Source organism: Meleagris gallopavo, chromosome 17 (genome assembly GCF_000146605.3).
Source record: "Meleagris gallopavo isolate NT-WF06-2002-E0010 breed Aviagen turkey brand Nicholas breeding stock chromosome 17, Turkey_5.1, whole genome shotgun sequence".
NCBI classification, from domain to species: Eukaryota; Metazoa; Chordata; class Aves; order Galliformes; family Phasianidae; genus Meleagris; species Meleagris gallopavo.
This window is the reverse complement of record NC_015027.2, coordinates 1,070,159-1,077,393: the sequence shown is the minus strand read 5'-3', so window position 1 is coordinate 1,077,393 and position 7,235 is coordinate 1,070,159. Positions and strand designations below refer to the sequence as shown.

The following is a 7,235-nucleotide window of genomic DNA, read 5'->3' as shown; positions in this document are numbered from 1 at the left end:
AAAAAATCAGACTTCTATAAATGCAAAGTTCTGACTTTCTTTTCCCCAGTCCTTTCATCTTTATTTTCCTCCTTCTTAGGTTGAAAGAAAGCAAATACAAGTTTCTTTTTACTGAACAAAAGGAAAAGAACAGAAAAGTACTTATTGCCTACCAGTACAACTAAGCTTCATAAGGGTGTTTAACTCCATTCTCCTTAGACTTCAATTAGGATAATTGCTATGCACTTTAAAGTTCCTTTGCAAAAATTATGGTCTGAATGGTATCAGTACTGCCACCCAAAGGGAAAGGTTTATATAAGGTTATGTGCCCCCATAGGGTTTACAATAAGCTGGCCTCACAGACTGACATCTCCATGCAGCAGGCAGGCCCATGCGGATCTGTTGAGCTGTGATTCTGGCCTAATAAACTGGCCTAATAAACACTGTGCGTGATTAAAACCAAAGCCTGGAGAAAGAGAATTCTTTAAGGATAAGAACAGCACTTTTCAGGATTGAGACCCTTTCAGGTACTCCCAGGAAGCACTTTGTTGGTGCTCCCTCACTCTGGAAGTCTAGGTGTGTTTGTACTGCTTGCAGCAGTGCTTGAAGTCAGCTGACTGGGACAGCTTAGCTTCACAGCACAGATCCCACCTGGGAGGCAGAGAACTCCTACAAAGTTTAGAGTGTTCTGCCCTGTCAGCACACCATGACGTGGCCTGGAAAAAGTTTCCCAGCTGAGGTTTTCATGTTCCCCAGGGGATGAAGCCTCTTTTGAATGATTTTACCCTAAAAATGGCAGAAGAGAAAAAAGGCTAAAGGAGAAACATCCAAAATTTACCCCAAGATTAATTTACCTGTAACAGACCAATATCATGCTCTCTCTTTGTGTTACAAAAACCAGGGGCTGAACTCCTAGTATCCCAAATCTCCACTGTGTGGCCCTGACCTGCTTCCAAGGCTACATGCTGATCTACTGCAAATCTGTCTGTCCCAGCACAGCTTTCTGCTCTGCACAAGCTGCTCTTTGGGCCAGAGAGAGTGAACAATGGAAACGTGGTAGCAAAGATGTTCACTGAGGAGTCTGAAAGAATATGAAGGAAATTGCTGCTGAACTGAAGGTTTCTCTCTATGAACATAAACTGCTCTAGCAGGCCAGGCAAGGTGGGATCTGCCACAGCACAGCAGGTAACCGAAGTGCTGTGTGAAAAGCAGCAGCCTGCTTCAAATCCTGGGGGAATGCCCTCCCCAGAAAAATAGCTGGAGTGGAGGTAGAGTTTCTCATATTTTAGGTAGAAATTGCTTTTTGAGAAACCCCTCCTGAAAGCCTTAGCAAAACTGGTATGGATGGCCTCACACAGTAAGTTTTGGTTTCAGTGACCCTTGCCAAAATTATGTTTTTTCAGAAAATTCCTCATCAGTTCTAATTCCAGTGATCCTGAAGGAATGCAGAAAGTGTGGGACTGGCAGAGATAAACACAATACCAACTCCACGCTGCTAAGAAGCATTGTTCAACTTGAGTGACAAGTAAATTGTTTGCAGTGTTAATGTGGTTAAGCTCTTTATCAAACCAAAGCTGAACATCAGTTAATTTTTCCTCGGCACTTAAATACTGCAATGCTGTGCAAATGCAGGAGATTTTGAATCTGAGCTGAGGGCTTTGTTCGAGGAGTCCATGGCTGAGTAAGCAGTAAGCTTATGTGCAGAAATTGTTACAGCTGTTTATAAAGATCACCAGTGTGACATGCATCTAGTAGTGTGAGTACGGGTTTGTTTTTTAAAGAACAGAAGGTAAGGTGGGGTGCCCTTAAAGGGCAGCAGAGAGAAACTCTATAAGCAGCAACAGGGCTAGCAAGCAGAAGTACTAGCTTTTGTTGTTACACTTCTTCATAGACATTTTGCTGAAACAGAATTCCTGATTGAAAATGAAAACTGCATAAAATACAGCTGAGTGCCATATTTATAAAAGCACCTATTCATAGTTGATTATTAACAAACTAAAGCTTGACTTGCATTCAGCTTTTTCTCAAGTACAGATGAGCAGCAAATTCTAGCAAACTTACATCCATAAATTACTTTTCCAATTTAGGTGGGGTTATCTCATCTCCTTGCTTTCAACTGTCAAGGTTTGCAATGCAGTAGAAATGCAGTAGAAATGCATTACACACAAATATGTCCTACTCTTTCCCTGAGAAAACTAGCTGCCTGACAATGAATACCAGTCAAAGCGTGGAAAATGCTGCTCCTTTCATATTCAGCACAGTTTAAAACAGTGGTATTATCTAACATAACAAATCATGCCAAGTCTGAGAAACAGAAAAATATAAATATGTACCTTTCTCAGTACAGCAGAAGCTGTTCCCTCCAATCTTTTCCTGTGCTGTTCTGATGGGTGCTTTATAGAATAAGAGTCCACGAGCCCGCAGTATTCAGTCACTTTCAATCACATCAGAGGAGTAGCTTATCGGCTCTGTTACTCAGACTCTAAAAGGAGCGGTGTCCTTTTTCCCAACTCCTCCTTTCACAGATTTCTGCACTCCTTAAAGGTGCTCAGTGCTCTAACAATCTCAGAGAAAGCTATCCGTCTCTTCTCGATGACAGTGCTCTTGTTACTTAGTTACAGCACAGCCAATGCTGACAGAGTCAGGTATGAGCCAAATCTGCGCCCAGTGTAAATGCGCTGCATTCAGTTGAGTAATTCCAGGAATGAATTTGGCCCAAGGGACATAATTCTTTTTTCAGCTGGGATGTGGCATGTATGGCCAGTGCAGAAGTTGTAGAAACAAGACCCAAGCACGTGGGTTAAATATAGAGTGCTGCTGATGGGGAGGGGAGATACACGCAGCAAATTGCTTAACAGCTGTTACGGAAGGAAGAGTAATCAATGTATTATAGTCCAGAGCATGACAACAGAAGAATAATGGGAAGTGGATGAAGCAAATAAACATTTACACAGCTAAGAAATAAGCGAGGATCAAGGTGTTTCAGTAACCCTAAACAGAACATAGTTAAGACCCTGCAAAATAGCACAGCACCTGGTATCAATACAGAATAACTTTGAAGCATCCCTTCCACGTATAACAGAGCCTTAGCTCAACAGATATTTTCTTATAATCCAGACATCAAGCAGAACAAAGAATGAAAAAATAGTGCTCTACAGCTCCACCAACAGTAGTTTCCTGTGTGGCCAAAGCTAGGATGAAAAACACGACAGGTTGTCTCTGCAAAATCCATGATGCCACCCACAGTTCGTTATCACTGAGAATTTCTTTTACTGTTGGCTGTGGTGAAAAGAGCTTAAAACAGTAAAATTTATTCTGTGTGCTGACCTAGCCCAGTAAGCATACAGCTTTTTTTGGAGATGTCTTTAAAATAACTCTAGCTAGCTGTGAACTGGTGAGTGGCACCAGCCCATATTCTGCTTCACAGCATAAATTAGTGCCAAAACTCACCAGATTGAGTAGTGTCCCATGGCAACACTTCTGAAGAACTTTTAGCTTTGAGCTGAATAATATTCGCCAGGCTAGGAGCATGGGCAGAGCAAACGTGCATCAACACATTGCCCAGAGGGCTGGCAGAGATGAGCTCAGACCTGTCTCCACAAACTTGACTGGACTTGCAACACACCTCATTGCCTCTGAGGGAGGCTGTATGGTTGCAATCACATGATGCACTGTGGCAGTGTTATCCCCACTGTGCAAAGCACGGAGCTAAAGCTTTCCCAGTAAATCCATGCCTGGCACAGCAACAAATGGCATTGCCTTCTTCTAATAACCCTGGCCAAAGATTTTTTTGAAAGCTGCGACAAAAGAAGACAGGAGAGTTAGCACATCACAAGCCCCAAAGATCATGTGAAACACTGAGCGGAAGAAAATTCTTTTGAGCTTGCATTTTCAGAATAGCAGGGGGGATTTGCTTTTATGTGCATTTGCTGTTTTCCACAGTCAGATTAATTTATCTTGCTGAGAAACATGCAAAAGAGGAATTTTGAGAAAGGAAGCACTGTACATTTATGAATCAGGAAACTGCCTGGAGAAATGTAAAATAAGAAACTACTAACAGGGAAAAAAGATGGCCAGAAAAGTTATAGTCTAGAATGTAACAGATAATACAAGCAGTTAGACTATTCTGCATCTTAAGGAGTTATCACAGACTGAAAAAGCTTCTTGCTTTCACCAGCTTTAGAACTCCTCATGAAAATTTCTACCATAATTCTGTATTTTCTTCCTATACTTTTTTTTGTACAACACTCTGAAACTATTTGAACAAAGTAAGAACTTAAAACTACAACTCATCCTGCTGTTCTGTTTTTTTGTTTTTGTTTTGTTTTTGTCACTTGCAGCGAATTAATTGTAGAGGAGAAACCATGCATGTAAGTTTCTATGGGGTTAAGGAAGAAAATTTCATAGATGAATCTCTGAACAATGAGTCCCAGTCTAAATAACCTGAAAATAAAATAAAAAGAAAACAAAAAGGTAAAATAGCAACAAAGCTGAAATGTTAAACCGATTTTGTTGGTTTATGCACAAATGTTTCCAGCAGAGGAAACATTGTAAGCTGACAGATGTGTTATTTGTGACAAAATGTCCTTTGGGGGATACTTAGTATATATCAATGATTTTAAGGAAACAACCACGGATTCCTCATGTCAGGAACTATGCAAACTAAAACCCAGCTAAAAGTTATATTGGAAAATTCTTGCCACACAGCTCAGGTAAGAAATGTCATAAATGCAGTAAATATACTTCTGTTGTTCACCCAAGATCTGTGTTTTCAAACACGTGTCCTCACTTGTCAGCACAAATCCCACGTAAGTATATTTTCCATTTACTTAGCAGTTTGGTTTGTGAAGTTTCCACCTTGCTTCGGACAAAGTCTAGGGACAGCTAACTGCCCCTCCCCCGCTCCCATGTGGTGTGCCTTTTTTGTTGCTCTGCCATGTGGTTCTCTCAGTTGCCAGGGACCGTGCTATCATCTGTACTTGTCTTTAACCATGTGCATGCCTTTCTTCCACGTGCTTCCATCTGCTTTCCTTTCCCTCCTTCTTCCTCACTAACAATAAGGACACCGCATCACTAACCAGCAGAGGATAACAAGAAAAAAAATAGGTTAAAGGCCACCACAAGAGATGGAAAGAAACCCAAAGTCCCACCTTGCTGTGGAGGCCTCTTAGTTCAAAGAGTGATCCAGTACAGTTCACTGACACTACCCTAAACAATTAATTAGTTCATGCCACAAATGCAGCCTCTGATATAAATCATTTTCTACCCCACCCACTAGAAATGGAACAATGTGGTGACTTTCAAAGATGGTATCCGCAGCCTCTCACCTTCTTTCCCAGACCTAATGTGGGAACATTAAGCATAAAGGAAACCATCCCAGAGAAAGATAGAAAGATGAAAGACAAAATGATGCATTTGAGAAGTGCATATTTCTACAGTGTTAGTTAGGTGTTCTGGCCTGGTTGTTTCCATGTCCTGACTTCCACTTCATGAGGAAGAATTTAAATAAACCATGGGTAAGTGTAACAAAAACTATTTATTATGAGAGAGAGAGAAAAGAAAAAAAAAAGAAAAAGTAAGAGAAGTCCAAGCTTTCCTTACAATAAATTCAAAAGCTGGAAGTCTGCCCATTAGCAGAATAAATTCATGCATAACAAAACTTATATTACTGTTGCATGGACTTATACATTTATGACACACATCACAGTATTGTTTCCTTTGACCTGTTAATATTACACTGAATAAACATCCCATTGGAAACCTCATCCAAGCCTGGATATTCCATGACTGTATGATTTTAACATAGGAAATCAATTTATGATGTTAAACATTGCTGCCTGCAATGACAAAAGTCAGTATAACAATGATAGCAATCTTTTAAGAAGGCTTTTTAAAAAAACCTTTTAAACCCTTTAATGATCAAACTTGTGAGAACATGCAAGAACAGAGCAACAATATGCAAACTTTGTACTTTCCTGGTGGGAAGTCTTTGCCTGTGGAAATCCACAACACTTTATCGTGATCTGTGAGATACAGACAGAGGGCTGGTGTTGCATTCTGTCAGCAACAAGCAGCAGCTATGGATAGCTGTTTCCTCAATGACTTATGGATGCCAAGTGGCAGCACTGACTCACATTCAAGTTAGAAATGAGAGGATGTACTTGGAAAGAGATAAACATCTGAAAGAAGCTAGAATCTCACCACCGCTGTGTAGGCTGTGGTTCATGGAGATTCTAAGCTCTAAAACAACGAAATCAACCAGGAATGCTAGTATATGATGTGGCTTTATATGGAGGATTTGGCCAAGGTCCTTTCCTTCAACACTTTAGAAGTAATACTCAAATTTGATCAGCATTTCTGTCCTAAATTTCCTCTGACGTTGCTGTTTAGAGGTAGCAATTTTTAAATAAACAGCTCTGCTGCATCTAAGGCCTTCTTTTATTAGGAAGATAAGACAAAGCTGCAGGAACATTTCTTCGTAAAAACTCATTTTGTGCTTGGGTGATTCGGTTCTACTCTTGATTTTATGCATCTGAACCCAATGCTGTGTAATGCGCACGTGCTCAACTCTGCCCAGTTGGCTTCGGGGCAGCGGCTGAACTGAACAGCAGGAACAACTTCACATGCACTGACCTGAAGAGAAAGCGATCACTGTCTGAGTGTGCTCGAGCTCTGCGTCACTTACAGCTCTGGCAGCGGCACTAGTCGGCTCTTCCCAGGGCCGTTGGGTTGGACAGGAGTATCTCTCGTGCAGCTGGAGCCTACTGGAGGAGCCGGCTGCAGCACTTGTGCTGTGCCCGCTTCCCTCGGCTCTGCCCCCCGGCTGCCAATCCCCGAGAGGACGGGGACGCTTTTCCTCTCGAGACGATGCGGCCGCGGGGCCATTTATCGCTATCAGCAGCACGAGCCAAGAGCCGGGCCTTCCTCCCCGGGCACGGCTTTGATCGATGCCGCCCACAGCGCCGCCCCGCGGGAGGAACTCGGAGCCGCCCCGCGGGGCTTCGGTCCGCCCCGCACCTGTGCGGCTGCGTTCGGCCCTCAGCGCGGCTTCTGGGCAGCGACGCGCGCCCTCAGAAAACCGAACAAAAGGATTCCCGGCATCGGCAAACGGTTTGGGCAGCGCGTTCCCCTCCTCCCGAAGGGCCATTCCTGAAACCGGTCCGCTGCGTTCAAGCTGACGAGAACTCAATCGACAAAAGCGGTGCCGTTTCTGTCCCTTCCCGAAATTTGGATTTTTAACGCCGCCCAACTTCCCC

The 7,235-nt window shown here is 42.7% G+C and overlaps 1 protein-coding gene across 3 annotated transcripts in view; it reads right to left on the bottom strand.

Moving 5' to 3' along the window:
* Window positions 1-6,748, bottom strand: part of COMT (catechol-O-methyltransferase) — an 18,948-nt gene extending 12,200 nt beyond the window's left edge. The window contains exon 1 of one of the 3 annotated variants that reach the window (XM_010719985.3): window positions 6,665-6,748. The gene's annotated coding sequence lies outside the window, so the exon portion shown is untranslated. Of the gene's footprint in view, window positions 1-2,312; window positions 2,765-6,612 lie in introns of those variants that run through there. The other 2 variants (XM_010719987.3, XM_003210866.4) reach the window with 2 other exon arrangements.
* Between the last annotated feature and the right edge of the window lie 487 nt (window positions 6,749-7,235).